The following is a 17338-nucleotide window of genomic DNA, read 5'->3' as shown; positions in this document are numbered from 1 at the left end:
GGCATAGTGCTGGGCAGATAATAAATGCTCAATAAATAGTTTTGAATGAATGAAAACTTGTCTTCCTAAGAGAGGTTATGCCAACTTTGAGTTCACTGTAACCTTTATTTTCTTGATAACTAAAGACAAAAAACAACCAGCCTCCAACCATCCCAGGCAGGAAAGTTCAAAAACCTAGATCAAATCAAGTCTCTCTCTTTCTTGAAAGTCTTCCTATTAATACATATAATAAAATCCAAATTCCTTCAGTTCAGTTCAGTTCAGTCACTCAGTCGTGTCCGACTCTTTGTGACCCCATGAATCGCAGGTCCATCGAGTCGGTGATGCCATCCAGCCATCTCATCCTCTGTCGTCCCCTTCTCCTCCTGCCCCCAATCCCTCCCAGCATCAGAGTCTTTTCCAATGAGTCAACTCTTCGCATGAGGTGGCCAAAGTACTGGAGTTTCAGCTTTAGCATCAGTCCTTCTAAAGAACACCCAGGGCTGATCTCCTTTAGGATGGACTGGTTGGATCTCCTTGCAGTCCAAGGGACTCTCAAGAGTCTTCTCCAACACCACACTTCAAAAGCATCAATTCTTCAGTGCTCAGCTTTCTTCACAGTCCAACTCTCACATCCATACATGACCACAGGAAAAACCATAGCCTTGACTAGACTGACCTTTGTTGGCAAAGTAGTGTCTCTGCTTTTCAATATGCTATCTAGGTTGGTCATAACTTTTCTTCCAAGGAGTAAGCGTCTTTTAATTTCATGGCTGCAATCACCATCTGCAGTACTATGGCTTAAAAACCCAACATGATCTGGTCTTTCCATTTCCTACCTCATCCCATTATTTCTTCTCATCCCCTCTTATCTACCAAGGTCAGCAATTGGCCTTCTTTTTGTCCTTAGGACACACATATATGTCATATTAAAGTTTCCCCTCCCACTTAGAGCTTTTCTGCTTGGATTGCTCCCCTCATCCCTACGTTACTCCTCAGTCTTTATAGGTTGGCTCCTTCTTTTCATTCAAACGTCATTGCTTTCAAAACCATAGTCAGCTACGCTAAGGTATCAATCCGTCTCTCACCACACTATTGCAATCCTCTGTGTAGCTCTTAACACTGTCCAATGTCCCATTTATTTGTTTGTTTCTTTGTCTATAGTTTGTCCTCCATCTCCCACTAGAATGTTAGTTCCTGGATGATACCTTGTTTGTCCTGAAGATGCACTCCTGCGTCTTCAGCATCTATAACATTGACTGGCACATACCATCTGCTCAAGAGATATTGGGGATGATGGGAGACTGACCTGATCCTTTAGGACTTAATTTCTTATTTCTCCTTGGTTTAATTGGAAAACAAAAAAGGACGCCCTCCATTAAATTACTTAGGGATAATGTAATCTGGTTCCTTCTCTGTAACAATTCCCTACAACACAAGGTAACATACTACTTAATATGGACACAGAGGAACTAACTGCTAGAGAATCTCCATTTGCATTGGTTGCTTTTTAAAAAAATCAGGAACAAAAACTAAAACTCAAGGAACAAAATGTTAAGATGACATAGCAATGAATTATCTTGATGGTTCCTTTTATGGCAATGGCTTTACAGTGTGATCTTTTCTTCAAAATATTTTAAAAGTTAAAAAAATCAAACCAAATAGTACCAAAGAGCTCATGATGGAAAACAACAGTTGTCTGCCTTCCCACCCCACTCCCCTACCTTCTGTTCTGCTACTGAGAGATGTTCACTTTCATCTGTTTCTGTTTTTAGTTCTAAAAAGCATATCTAAATAATGTGCTTATACCGTTCTGCCCTTGATTTATCAGCTTCAGACATTATCTTCTGACTTCTGGCTGTGATGGATGAGGATCTAGCTCTCTAGGGCTCTCTTTCATGTTGCAGGCTTTCCCCAGTATCTGGGGAACCTTCCTTGTTGTTCACATGTGAGAAGGAAGGACAAAGATGTGTATGCGTGGGGGCTCGATGTTTATGGGTGGTCACTGGAAGCTTTGGCTGGAGGGAGAGCAAAGGCTGGGGGTGGCAGCTGGCCATCTTGTTGTGGGTTTCTGAAATGCCAGAATGCTGAAGCTGTCTCTACTGGGGAACCACCAATAAGCCCTGCAGTTCCTAGAAATTTCCCTAGAGAAGCACACTTCTCAACTCTTTCTCATCTCCTCTGGACCCTTCCCCTCCACCCCTCTCTCCTCTTTCTTTCTTCCCTTTCTAGCCCAGGATTCAGAGCCTGGTTGTAGGCTATTCTGTCTACTGAGATAGGGGAGGGAATCAGGGTGTCATTTAGTATTCTGTACACAGAATTTGGGTCTTCCCTGGTAGCTCAGTGGAAAAGAATCCACCTGCAATGTAGGAGACCCTGGTTCAATTCCTGGGTTGGGAAGACCTCCTGGAGAAGGGATAGGCTAACCATTCCAGTAATAATGGGCTTCCCTGGTGGCTCAGATGGTAAAGAATTCACCTGCAATGTGGGAGACCTAGGTTTGATCCCTGGGTTGGGAAGATCCTCTGGAGGAGGGCAAGGCAACCCACTCTGGTATTCTTGCCTGGAGAATCCCCATGGACAGAGGAGCCTGGCAGTCTACAGTTCACGGGGTCACAAAGAGTTGGACATGACTGAGTGACTAAGCACATCACAGCATGCAGAATTTGAATTTATCTCTGACTTCTCACTTTCATCATTCCAGTTGAGCTATTTCAAATCCTGAAAGATGATGCTGTGAAAGTGCTACACTCAATATGCCAGCAAATTTGGAAAACTCAGCAGTGGCCACAGGACTGGAAAAGGTCAGTTTTCATTCCAGTCCCAAAGAAAGGCAATGCCAAAGAATGTTCAAACTACTGCACAATAGCACTCATCTCACACGCTAGTAAAGTAATGCTCAAAATTCTCCAAGCCAGGCTTCAGCAATATGTGAACCGTGAACTTCCTGATGTTCAAGCTTGTTTTAGAAAAGGCAGAGGAACCAGAGGCCAAATTGGCAACATCTGCTGGATCATCGAAAAAGCAAGAGAGTTCCAGAAAAACATCTATTTCTGCTTTATTGACTATACCAAAGCCTTTGACTGTGTGGATCACAATAAACTGTGGAAAATTCTGAAAGAGATGGGAATACCAGACCACCTGACCTGCCTCTTGAGAAACCTATATGCAGGTCAGGAAGCATCAGTTAGAACTGGACATGGAACAACAGACTGGTTCCAAATAGGAAAAGGAGTACGTCAAGGCTGTATATTGTACCCTGCTTATTTAACTTATATGCAGAGTACATCATGAGAAATGCTGGGCTGGAAGAAGCACAAGCTGGAATCAAGATATGCCGGGAGAAATATCAATAACTTCAGATATGCAGATGACACCACCCTTATGGCAGAAAGTGAAGAGGAACTAAAAAGCCTCTTGATGAAGGTGAAAGAGGAGAGTGAAAAAGTTGGCTTAAAACTCAACATTCAGAAAATGAAGATCATGGCATCTGGTCCCATCACTTCATGGGAAATAGATGGGGAAACAGTGGAAACAGTGTCAGACTTTATTTATTTGGGCTCCAAAATCACTGTGAATGGTGACTGCAGCCATGAAATTAAAAGACGCTTACTCCTTGGAAGAAAAGTCATGACCAGCCTAGATAGCATATTCAAAAGCAGAGACATTACTTTGCCAACAAAGGTCCGTCTAGTCAAGGCTACGGTTTTTCCAGCGGTCATGTATGGATGTGAGAGTTGGACTGTGAAGAAAGCTGAGCGCCGAAGAACTGATGCTTTTGAACTGTGGTGTTGGAGAAGACTCTTGAGAGTCCCTTGGACTGAAAGGAGATCCAACCAGTCCATTCTGAAGGAGATCAGCCCTGGGATTTCTTTGGAAGGAATGATGCTAAAGCTGAAACTCCAGTGCTTTGGCCACCTCATGCGAAGAGTTGACTCTTTGGAAAAGACCCTGATGCTGGGAGGGATTAGGGGCAGGAGGAGAAGGGGACCGCAGAGGATGAGATGGCTGGATGGCATCACCAACTCGATGGACATGAGTCTGAGTGAACTCCGGGAGTTGGTGATGGACAGGGAGGCCTGGCGTGCTGCGATTCATGGGGTCACAAAGAGTCGGACACGACTGAGCGACTGAACTGAACTGAACTGAATATAGAATTTAGGGCTTCCCTGGTAGCTCAGTGGAAAAGAATCCACCTGCAATGTAGGAGACCCTGGTTCAACTCCTGGGTTGGGAAGACCTCCTGGAGAAGGGATAGGCTAACCATTCCAGTAATAATGGGCTTCCCTCGTAGCTCAGATGGTAAAGAATTCACCTGCAATGCGGGAGACCTAGGTTTGATCCCTGGGTTGGGAAGATCCTCTGGAGGAGGGCAAGGCAACCCACTCTGGTATTCTTGCCTGGAGAATCCCCATGGACAGAGGAGCCTGGTGGTCTACAGTTCACGGGGACACAAAGAGTTGGACATGACTGAGTGACTAAGCACATCACAGCATGCAGAATTTGAATTTATCTCTGACTTCTCACTTTCATCATTCTCCATCTGCTGTCTCCAAGTCGTGACCCTTTCCAGGCATGGCCAAGAAAGTTCTAGGAGGTCGAGATTCCTTCTCTGCCATCTACTTTGCTTCATCAGTGAATTATCTTCTGTGGACTTTAAGTTTCCCAGAATTGGGCTGGAATTCTTCCTTTGCTGAAGGACCCCTTCCCTTTTTCTTCCTTATCAAGAATTAATACCTTAAACATGAATTTACTGGGGTCTCATAAAGGAGAGAAGGTGAAGACATGTGCTCATTTGTGTCTTTAGTCAGAATATCTTGATTCTTCTTTTACTTAAAAACTTTCTCTTATGCTGTTCAATTTAGATCTTTATCATTTCTTTTAAAGACAAGTACTCTATGGATTTTTTTTCTTTCTGGTCAGCTCCTGATGTCCTTTGTCAAGCTGCAACAAGCTACATTTTTTTTCACTCTCTACTTGGCAGTCGTGGACCTCAGCTTAAGCAGGTTGTCTGAAGGTCTTTTCCTCCACTTTGCAAGTTCTTCCTTATTTTTAGATGCTTATTTTCACTTCCCACTTGATGCTCTCAGCACATTTTCTGGGAGCCTTTGATCATAGCAGCAAACTGGGTTTCTTTCATCGAGCCAGAGGCTTCCTGATGGTTGAGTCACCTCCTTGTCAAACTGGGGATTCCCAAGGTTGTGAAGAATGACTTTCTAATTAAACAGGGCTTCTTTATTGACAGAACTGCCTCCCCCAGCAGACTGGAGGCATCCTATTTACTCCTGTATCTCTTCTAATAGTAAGAGGTCTAAGATTTATGAACATATGTGATGAACACAAATAGCTGTGAGAGTGGGATTGGGGGCAGGGTGGTCAAGTGACACAGCCCAAGGTAAAAATAGCCGTGGTATCTGGGCTGGCTGGGTGGTGGTTGGCTGTTGGTCCTAACCTCAGAGAGGTGTTCTCTCTAACCATATTTAGGCATCCCTGACTTAGATAGTTTGGACTTTATCTTTGCAGGATAGCTCTGGTTCTCTTCAAGGAGGCCTATGTAGGCGAATGAACCAATCAGAGGCCCCGTGTCACACAGAACAAACCTGTCACCCTCTGAGCAATAATAATAATAAAAACCAAGGGTCCAGAAAAATACAGCTCAGGGTCAATGGAAGTACCAAAAGTTGTTGGGCTCAAAAAGGGCCCACAAGTTTGAGGTATTCTTTTAGCTCGCTTGGAGGATTAGTACACTCTAACTTGAGCCAATTCCAGCCTTTACTGGAAGCTACCAGTGGAAAGATATTGAGTATAAGATATTATGAGTAAAAATATGGCTATGGTTAAAAAAAGGATGGAGCCAGGACTATTATTAAGACTGCTGCTGCTGCTGCTGCTAAGTCACTTCAGTCATGTCCGACTCTGTGCGACCCCATAGACAGCAGCCCACCAGGCTCCCCTGTCCCTGGGATTCTCCAGGCAAGAACACTGGAGTGGGTTGCCATTTCCTTCTCTAATGCATGAAAGAGAAAAGTGAAAGTGAAGTCACTCGGTCGTGTCCGACTCTTCTTGACCCCCTGGACTGCAGCCCACCAGACTAATACTTTAAAAATGAGAAGTAACTTAAATGTGCAAAAATAGCAAATAAGATAGTTGTTTTACAAATATAGAATAATATGAAGCTCTTAAAAATCTTGACTTGTGGAACACTAAATGATATGGAAAATTTCTAAAACTTTGTGTGGCATAATTGCATTTTTAATTAAAAATACATTTTAAATACATATATACTTCCTCTAAATGCATTTATTTTGGTTTTGGGTTTTGAAGGTAACCTCAAGAGATAAGTGGAGGGTTTTTTTAAAAATCTATTCTAGATTTTCTATGTTTTTACCATTGAGAAAGTGAGCACCTATTGTTTCTCAATGATTTATTCTATCCTAATATTGCTAGTTCAATATACTAGTCCCAGAATTTATTAGAATAAAATATTTCATTGAAAACTAATACATGCACACTGGCCCAATGGTGAATATGTGGGGGAAAAAAAACATGGTGTAACCAGAGGTTGCAAATTCAGATTCCCACAGAATCCAGAAATGCAACAAAAGTGAGTAAAGTGGGCTGCCAGAAATGTAATCAAACTTTCTTTCATTTTTACTTGACCGTGGCATAAGCACATAATGTAGCACAAACATGTATGATATTGGAGATTATATACTAAGTTCAAAATTGGAAAACATAACATTTGAAAAAAACCAGCAATATTTAATTATTAATTTTTTCTTTCATAACTCATTACTTCTTTGCTTTATAACCAGAAATGTGACACTTTTTCTCTGGCCCCAACATGTCAGTGTTGGGTCTTACATTTCATGTTGTGATGTGCTGTACAGAATTCAGCCTTGAATCCTTTAACTGAGAGCAATAGTTTTATTTAGTTTCATAATGGAAAACAGCTGTTCATGGCTGAACATGGATAGAATCTTTGTATGATGGCATTTATACTTAGGGTAACTGCTCCTGAGATATTTGTAGAATTCTGGCATTCTAATGTTGAAATATTTAATTTGGGGGACTAAATTGTTGTTCAAAAGATTCCATTTATTGCACACTATTAATTAGGAAAGGTGAGTTGAATAATAGTATTTATTTTTATAAAATTAGAACCTTTTTTGGAATCCTATCTTCAATCCCACAATTTTGGGAGAGCAGTTAAAGTGATCTCTTTCATTTTTGAAAATTGATTTTAGCATAGAAAAGTGGGCCAGATTAATCTTTGCCAAATGAGTCTTCTGAAGTCATAATTTCACTAAGAATGAACAAATTCAATAGCCTATTTGCGTACTTGTGCAAAGATTCTTGCAGAGAAGTACCCGAAAGCCTTAGATGGCTTGGGATATTTATCAGAAAGTTGCTAGAGTTGTTGGATGATATAAACAAGTTAATAATCTTTCAGTTGTTCCTCTGATTTGCAAATAAGACTTCAACATTACACACCAACGATCCTTAATCATTAGAACAGATGAATGTTATTACTATTGTGTATCCAATGCATTAGGCAAAGCATTGAAATCTCTATACTTTCATCCATGGGAGTGAATCCAATTCAGTAGGCCCATGATAGGGTCTATTTTAACTTAGTCTAAGGCAATTCTTGGTGTATTATTTAGGTTTTATGATAGTGCAAACTTTGGCACCTTGGATTTAAGTTTGATAACAAGGTCATTGTTAACGCTGACTGTCTCAGAAGCTCTGTTTCATAGCCAGCCTTACTAAATTTGACCTGTCTGCTTTACATTTTTCAAGACTTCTCAACACACAAAGCTCAGCCGTTTCCTGAAGTTCTGCCTGTGATGGACACCATGCCCAAAGTTCTCCAATCACATCGGAGTCTCTTGGAACCATAAATAAATAGAGCTGACTGGGTGGTATTATTTTAACTGGGCTCTCATAAGCTTCCCTAGGAAATGCCACAAATGACTGAACTTTTTCACACAACCTGCCCTGTAAGTTCTCAGCCATGTCGTCATTTTGCTGAGAACAGCATTTCTGTTTAGTCTTCCATTTGCAAATACTTGTTTTTACTCAAGGCATGAATTTCCTCTGTCCTCAGTAGATACCCCTTTTACAAACTCAGCATTCATGAAAGGTCTCAAAGCCTGAGCAGTATTCTTACCTATTTTATTCCATAATTTCATTTCACAGTTGCATCACTTGTTTAAATTGAAAAAAATGCGTTGAAATGTCCTTCATTTTTAGATCATTAAGTATCAATATATCTAATCAATAATTAATCTATATATTAGTCACAGCCTCTTTGGAGTGATTCTTTTGATATTAACATATTTTATTTGCAGGTCAAACTTGGAAGAATGTTTTTCAGATCAGATCAGTCGCTCAGTCGTGTCTGACTCTTTGCGACCCCATGAATCGCAGGTCCATCGAGTCGGTGATGCCATCCAGCCATCTCATCCTCTGTTGTCCCCTTCTCCTCCTGTCCCTAATCCCTCCCAGCATCAGAGTCTTTTCCAATGAGTCAACTCTTCACATGAGGTGGCCAAAGTACTGGAGTTTCAGCTTTAGCATCATTCCCTCCAAAGAAATCCCAGGGCTGATCTTCAGAATGGACTGGTTGGCTTTCCTTGCAGTCCAAGGGACTCTCAAGAGTCTTCTCCAACACCACAGTTCAAAAGCATCAATTCTTTGGTGCTCAGCTTTCTTCACAGTCCAACTCTCACATCCATACATGACCACAGGAAAAACCATAGCCTTGACTAGATGAACCTTTGTTGGCAAAGTAATGTCTCTGCTTTTGAATATGCTATCTAGGTTGGTCATAACTTTCCTTCCAAGGAGTAAGCGTCTTTTAATTTCATGGCTGCAGTCACCAGAATGTTTTTAACTTCTGGCAAAAAGGAAAAGGTCTTTTCCATTTTTGTGTAGACGCATAACATTCTCTGGTGTTCTTTTGCGCCCCCTCCCCCCTTCCCCCCTATTTTTTGGCCTTGCAGCTTGCAGGATTTCTGTTCCCCAACCAGGGATTGAACCTGTGCCTCCTGCAGTGAAAGTGCAGAGCCTTAACTACTGGACCACCAGGGAAGTTCCTATTTCCCATCTTTTGATGGAATTCTGGATATAAAACAAAAGAGTTACTTTCTTCTTAGTGCTATTAGAAGACAAATAGGGTCCAAATTGATGATAAATGACTACTGACCATCTGCCTCAATGATGGGAGGAGAATGGGGAGTGGTAGAGAGTATGACAAAATGGAAAACCACTCAGCTCCAGTTGACTTGTTCCTTGCTAGAAGGTGGCTCCATTATGGACAAATCTACACTTTTAAAATAAAAAAGAATAATATACATAGTTATAAAGTGGATATATTTTAAAAGTACAGCTTGGTGAATTTTTCACAAATGGAACAAGTGGTATAACTCCCAGTTGGATCAAGAAACAGAACTGAGGTGTCAGGCCCCACAAGGGGCCCTCATACTCCCTTCCTGTCCAGATCTACTTTTTAAGAAAAAAAATCTGGATTCATATATGGACTCTCCATTTCTAAATTTTGTCAAGTAATTCAAAACATTTTCAAACCCTGTGGGCCAAGCTAAACACATCTTCTGACCAGAGTCAACCCAGAGGACTCCAGTCTAGCGTCTTGCTTGTTGCTTCAGTGTCTGGCAGCCCACACGACTCTTTTCTTCCATCTAGAGTGGGTGGGTAGCCACGTTTGTGCTGTGTGATCCTGGCCATGATTGATGGGGGTCTCTCCCTGGGATTTTTGGCAGTGGGACACTAGCTGGGTCATGTTGCTGAAAGTGGGAGCTTCTGTAGCTCCAGGGCTGGAGCAGGCTCTACTTCACCGTATCAGAGGAGGAGCAGAGAAAGCTGACTCCCAGAGAGAAAAGGTGATGTGCAGATGTGCAGAGAGAGCAAAGGAAGAAATCATATAGCAAGGGAGAGTGAGAGAAGCTGCATGGGTTCCCCAGGAGTTTTCCAACTTGCCAATTCTTGGTCCTAGATCCTTCTTCGGAAGCCAGGACAGACAAGGTTCTAAGGCGCTGGTTAGGCTGTAGGCTTCTCTAAGTGTTCAGGAGGATCAAGTAGGTGGTGAATAACAGCTGGAGATATAAGTGACAGTTGATGGCTGGCAGTCAAGTTGGCAGGGGTCTCCATGGCGAAGTTCTGTCCACACAGAGCCAGCCCCTAAGCCTGAGCTGGGGTGAGGAGTGAGGAGGCCTGGCAGGCAAGTGGGAGTTAGAAACTTACTCAGGTAAGCTCATTATAGCATTCTTGTTTGAGAAATATTGGACATTGGGTTATTATTCTCAATTCTTTGCACCTTCCCTGTAATAGAATTATCCATGCCCTTTGCCATATGACTTTGCACATACCCTACTAGAATCAGTGGATCATGTATCCCCATTTATTTGACTTTGGGCTTGGCCAGTTGACTTGCCTTGGACAATGGACATGGGTAGATTGGACAGTATCCAGTTTTGAGTGAAGGCCTTAAGGGTCATAGGAAATTTCTACTAGCTTTTTCTTATGCTTCTTCCATCCATAATGAGATGAGCCAGCCTCAGGGAACTGGTGGCCCCCCAATGAGTGGCATGTGGAATTGATCTGTATCTGAGCCATAGGCTGAATCAGAGCACTCCACCAATCCACAGACTGTAAGTGAGAAAAATAACTTTTTATAAACCAGTAAGATTTTAGGATCATTTATTACATAGTATTATTATAGCAATAGCTGACTGATACAGAGGAGAGCTGAATTCTAAGCAAAATTAAGGACTAAGAGTCAAGGCAGAAGGAGTCTGGTATACTAGATGGGCAAATTCTGGAGCAGAGAAGGGAGAGCTCAGACTCAGAGGCAACATGAGCAGTAATGGGAGCTCTTCCAGGTCATTCCAGAGGGCACCAGATACATGTCTGATTGGAAGAGGGAAATGAGAGTGGTCTGGGGAAAATATCTGTCACCTCATTGGTCATCTGGCTTGAAGGTAAATCAGGAGGAACACAGGAGCCAAGCAATTGTAACCAAGCTGGTGACATTATTTGAAGCCATCAGGTGTGTTAAAATTTTATGCTCCACTCCCCCATCCCCTCCCAGCTTGGTCAGCATTGGCTCAGGATCTGTGAGCATCCATGGATCTAGCTCAGAGGATCCTGCCTGGGAAAGGAGCAATAGGAAAAATATGATGGAAGAGGATACCCCAGTACTGTAGCTCCCAAATGCTCAAAGGTGCATGTGTGTGTGTGTGTGTGTGTGTGTGTGTGAGATGGCTCATCTATTACAAACCTCATGGTTGCTTACTGTCCACCTGTTTGCTGCTCTTGTTAACAGCTCAACCTGGAGTGGGTTTGAGGCTGGGAGACTGTTATATATTCTGACTGCGTTCACCAGCTTTCTGAGAACCTGAAGCTTCAGATAAAGCCTGTGACACCATAGGTCAGCAGGACAACCTGATGAGCAGAGCAGAACATGGTGGCCAGTGGCCTGCATTGCCATAGCAGGGTTGCCAGGCAGGAGCGCAGATGGAGGGTGTTTCTGATTTTCTTTCTTGAAATTCCTTTTCCCTGGGGTTTGCAGGCTCAGGAAGCTCTTGTCATCTCCTAATTGAGGCAGATGAAGATGGGCATCCTGGAGGGAGGCGTTTCCACTTAATCAAGGACAGTCATACCCAAGCTCAGGGATTAAGCAGAGATCTGCAGATCTGCACACTTGCTCGGGCAGCCTGCTTTCTGTCTTCGCTACCTTGTTATCTGGCCCTTGCTGAATTCCTGTAGCTTTTCCAGGACTTAAACTGTGAGATTAACAGCTATCATTTTTTGAATGCCTACCATATGCTAGGCTCTCTAGCGGATCTTTTACAAATATTACTGATAATAACAGCAGCGAAGATAACTAATATTTATTAAGCATTTACTATGTGCTAGGCACCATGCCAAGCCCTGTATGTGTATTAATGCATCAAGAATCCTCATAGTAAGGCAATGAGGGCCTCAGTATTTTTGCATACAATAAATGGTGGAATCAGGACTAGGATCTAGATTGGCCTGACTCTGGGATCTCTGTCTTTTTATTTTTCATTCATGGGATGCTCTTTTGTTTGGTGTTGCTCTCAAGTCATGATGCCAGGGCACTGTCCTGTCACCAGAATGGGCTGGGACATAGATCAGGAGGGTGAACACAGAGCGGGGAGCATTTTTAGGTAAGAGTCCAGTGAGTAGCTCACAATGAGGGCAGATAAAATCCAAAAGGACATATGCCAAGCCCCTGAAAGATGAATAGAGCAGAGAGGGACACTCCGGAAGCCATCGGATGTCGTGGCAGGCAGCTGGGCTATGCAGGAATCCTGTCAACAGGAAGCAGATCCTGGATGCTGGGCAGGAGTCCAGGAGCCTGACACCAGGCCCTGGAGAAAATGGAGCTGGTCAGCACCCAGCCTGTAATTCTGACTCTGCCTTTTACTAAATTTGGGGCAAGTTTTTTACTTCCTTTAAGCTTCAGTTTCTTCATCTGTGAAATGGGAAGTATAGTATTACCTTCTTCATAGGGTTAATAAGATAACCAAGTGAAATATAAAGTGCCAATGGTAGTGCCTGGCACCAAGGAAGAGCTCAATATTATATGGCATGCTACAGTTCCCACGCAGTGACTTGGGCACAGGACCAGGCAGGACTCAAATGATCATAACTGAGAGTCACATGCAGCATCAGAAGAGCAGTACTAAGATTCTTCTGATGGAGATTAGTGTTTGTTTTAGAGGTGGGCATGGAGTTCATTGCCTGCTTCCCTAGTGGCTCAGACAGTAAAGAATCCTCCTGCAGTGCCAGAGACCCAGGTTTGATCCCGGGGTCGGGAAGATCCCCTGGAGGAGAAAGGAGCAACCCACTCCAGCAACCCACTCCAGTATTCTTGTGTGGAGAATCCCATGGACAGAGGAGCCTGGTGGGCTACAGTCCATGGGGTCGCAAAGAGTGGGACACGACTGAGCGACTAACACACACACGGAGTTCAGCGACCTCAGTCCCATACAGAGGAGGGCGGCTGCATCTGAAGCAGGTCCTGCTCTTCCCATACATGGTTTTGGAGTCCTGGCCCCTGATAGCTGAAAGCCTCTTGCTCTGGGCTCTGGACCCCCAGCTCAGTGCCCTTTCAGTGACTGCGATGCTGCTGGTAAATAAACACCCGACTTAAAATACAGACGGTCATGTTAACGGCAGCTGCACTGTGGTGCTTTTAAAACAGGTATGCAGGTTTGTTCCCTGATACTCCTCCCATCAAAAGGTAGCACCGAATTCTTCCTCCCTGGAATACGGGCTGCCTTTAGCAACTGGCTTCTGATGAAGAGAATGTGGTGAAAGTGATGCTGTGTGTCTTCCAAGGCTGGGTGAGAGAAGGTGATGCAGCTTCTGTCCAACTCTGTCTCTTAGGATGCTTGGCCCTGGAATTAGTCACCACTTTAGGAGGAAGCTTAGCCATATAGAGAGGCCACGTGAAGTGTCTGGACCAACAGCCTCAGTTAAGGTCATAAGTGCCAGCCAGCATCAGTCACCAAACAAGTGAGTGGCTAGATCTCAGATGGTTTGATCTAGCCTTGGAGCCATGCCAGCTGACACCAAGTAGAGCAGGGAATAGCTGTCCCCACCAGGTTCCTGTCCAAATTACTGATGATTCAGCAAAATAAACGTCTCTGTTTTAAGCCATTAAGTTGTGGGCTGGCTTGCACTGCAGTAATAACTATGCTCATACATGGTGGAGCCAGGAAGTGAAGCAGTTGGACACAGGGCTGAAGAGTTTCTATTCTGGGATCAGACAATTGACTGTCAAATTTCAGCTCTGTCATTTGCACCAGGCCAGTTTCATAACATCTTGCCATCTCTAAGATGGTGATAATAATTGTATTAATTTTATGTGTTGTTGTATTAGTTTGCTCAGGTTGCCATAACAAACGACCATAGACCGGGTGACTTAAAAACAGAAATTAATTTTCTCATAGTTCTGGAGGTTCCAAGATCAAGGTGTTAGCAAGGCGTTTGGTTTCTCCTGAGGCCTCTCTCCTTGGTAGATGGCTGCCTTCTCACTATCTTCACATGGTCTTTCCTCTGTGAACACACCTACTTGTGTCCACATTTGCTCTTTTTATATGGACACCAGACATACATGGGTTAGGGCCCATGCTGAAAACCTCACTTTAAGATGATGACCTCTTTAAAGACTCTTTCTGCAATATGGTTATATTCTGAGGTGCTGGGGTTTAGGATTTCAACATATGACTTTGGAGGTGGGGGAGCACAAATCAGTCCATAGCCCTAAAGAATAGGTTTTTGGTGAACACGTGGTAAACGCTTAGTAAATAATGGCCATTACTGTTATATATGTTATATACACATGACAGCAATATGATTATACCTGATACATGCAAAAGGACTAACGCCATCAGGTATGCAGAAGAAATTGTATTTTCTTCTCAGTGGGATGTTAAGAGGAGCCAGCTTCCTAGTTAGAGCTGTTTGTTGCCCAGACCTCCAGCCTGGCCCCCATCTTAGTGATGGTTGGAAAAGAGGGGTGATCAGTCTCCTCGGAAGGGAGGAAACAGCAGCATTTCCTGCCCCTCCAGGTGCTTCCTTTGGCGACCCTTGGGAGGAACTCTCTCTTTGAGGTGGGGATCCCAGGGTGATCCCAGGTAAGAAAGGTTTGGGGTGATATAAAAACCAGAGGTCAGTGTCTGTCTTAAGTTGCCTGGGTGCTCCAGAATGGATCCCCAGAGTTGTTCCCACTGGAGGCAATTTGCAAAAGGTATTTAAGAGAGAAAGTCCCGATTCAGAAAACCTTTCTGCCAAGTCTTTTGTTTTCCTAATGTTGCCGCAGTGTCTAGAGCTGAATTTTAAAAATGGCATTTTCCTGGAAAGGACTTTCTGGTCTTTTTTGGAAATGTCTCATGTAAAACAAGATCACCAGTGAGCTGTTGGGTCTGGTCTCCCAGGAGTGAGCTTGGGAAATGGGGGTGGGGGAGGGGGAGACAGGGTGGGAAAAAGAACAAAAAGAGAGAGGGAATGTAGGACATGACCAAGGGGCCAACATTCCTGTGTTAGAAACAGGCCCAAGGCTCAGAAATTGTTCCAACCGGTCAGGCATCATGGTGGGGAGGAAGTGGGGGAGGGAAAGCTCTGACCCCCACAGCAGGGCTGTGGGAATGTCCCCCGAGAGTCTGTTGGCGACAGTACTCAGTCTCCATTCATCACAGAAATGGGCCTGCCGTCTCCCTCCTTCCTGATCCTGCATGGGTGGGAGGGCAGAAGATACAGCAGGCTCTGTTTAGGGCTCCCTGAGAGCAGGGGCTGGTGTCTTCCATTAGATTTGATTTTCTTCCTGAAGAGACGGGCTGTAGCGGCATTGATTCTAGAGACTCTTAGTTCTTTTGGGCTGCTATTAGAAAGTACCATAGATGAGGTTTCTTCTAAATCACAGAAATTTATTTCTCACTGTTCCTGGAGGCTGAGAAGTCCTAGATCAAGATGCCAGCAGATTCTGGTGATGTCTGACAAGAGCCTGCTTGCTGGTTTATAGATGACGGCCTTCTTGCAGTGTCCTCACCTGGTGGAAAGGTGAGGGAGCTCTCTGGAATCTCAGAAGAGCATGAATCCCATTCATGAGGGCACCACCCTCATGATTTAATTACCTCCTAACATCATCACTTTGGGGTTAATTTGCTACATATGAAATTTGGCGGGACACAGACATTTAGTCCGTAACAGGCTCCATGATCTACTACATCTACTTTTGCTTTATTGACTACGCCAAAGCCTTTGTGTGAAAGTGAAAGTCACTCAGTCGTGTCCGACTCTTTGCGACCCCATGGATTATACAGTCCATGGAATTCTCCAGGCCAGGATACTGGAGTGGATAGCCTTTCCCTTCTCCAGGGGATCTTCCCAACCCAGGGATTGAACCCAGGTCTCCTGCATTGCGGACAGATTCTTTACCAGCTAAGCCACAAGGGACTGTGTGTATCACAACAAACTGTGGAAAATTCTTACAGAGATGGGAATACCAGACCACCTGACCTGCCTCCTGAGAAATCTATATGCAGGTCAAGAAGCAACAGTTAGAACTAGACATGGAACAACAGACTGGTTCCAAATCGGGAAAGGAGTACATCAGGGCTGTATATTGTCGCCCTGCTTATTTAACTTATATGCAGAGTACATCATGTGAAATGCCAGGCTGGAAGAAGCACAAGCTGGAATCAAGATTGCTGGGAGAAATATCAATAACCTCAGATATGCAGATGACATCATCCTTATGGCAGAAAGCAAAGAAGAACTAGAGAGCCTCTTGATGAAAGTGAAAGATAAGAGTGAAAAAGTTGGTTTAAAGCTCAACATTGAGAAAACTAAGATCATGGCATCTGGTCCCATCACTTGATGGCAAATAGATGGGGAAACAATGGAAACAGTGAGAGACTATTTTTTTTGAGCTCCAAAATCACTGTAGATGGTGACTACAGTCATGAAATTAAAAGACAGTTGCTCCTGGGAAGAAAAGCTATGATCAACCTAGACAGCATGTTAAAAGTAGAGACATTACTTTACCAACAAAGGTCCACCTAGTGAAAGCTATGGTTTTTCTAGTGATCATGTATGGATGTGAGAGTTGGACTATAAAGAAAGCTGAGTGCTGAAGAATTGATGCTTTTGAACTGTGGTGTTGGAGAATATTCTTGAGAGTCCCTTGGACTACAAGGAGATCCAACCTATCAATCCTAAAGGAAATCAGTCCTGAATATTCATTAGAAGGACTGATGCTGAAGCTGAAACTCCGATACTTTGGCTACCTCATGGGAAGAACTGACTCATTGGAAAAGACCCTGATGCTGGGAAAGATTTAAAGTGGGAGGAGAAGGGGATGACAGAGGATGATATGGTTGGATGACATCACCGACGTAATGGAAATGAGTTTGAGTAGGCTCCAGGAGTTGGTGATGGACAGGGAAGCCTGGTGTGCTGCAGTCCATGGGGTCAAAAAGAGTTGTACATGGCTGAGCAATTGAACTGAACTGAGGCTCCATGAGGGTCGGGCTATGTCTCTCCATCAGACTGAAGGGTCCCAAGTGCAGGGACAATGTTCCTTTTTGATCTAAGGAATCTCTGGAGCTAGGAACCTCGTCTTCTACTTTTCATATGTCCCAGAACCTGGTATGTGGGAGAAGCTTGGTTTATGGACCCAACTGACCTGGTGACCTCCTCACAGTCCTGCCTCTTTCCACTCTTGAAAGCACCACAGACAAGACGTCCTGACTGAAAGACTTTGCCATTTGCTGGCTGGCTGCCACCTCCCTTCAGGCCCAAG

Source organism: Bubalus kerabau, chromosome 11 (assembly GCF_029407905.1).
Source record: "Bubalus kerabau isolate K-KA32 ecotype Philippines breed swamp buffalo chromosome 11, PCC_UOA_SB_1v2, whole genome shotgun sequence".
Classification (NCBI taxonomy): Eukaryota; Metazoa; Chordata; class Mammalia; order Artiodactyla; family Bovidae; genus Bubalus; species Bubalus kerabau.
The sequence above is the reverse complement of the archived record's forward strand: the minus strand, read 5'-3'. Positions refer to the sequence as shown.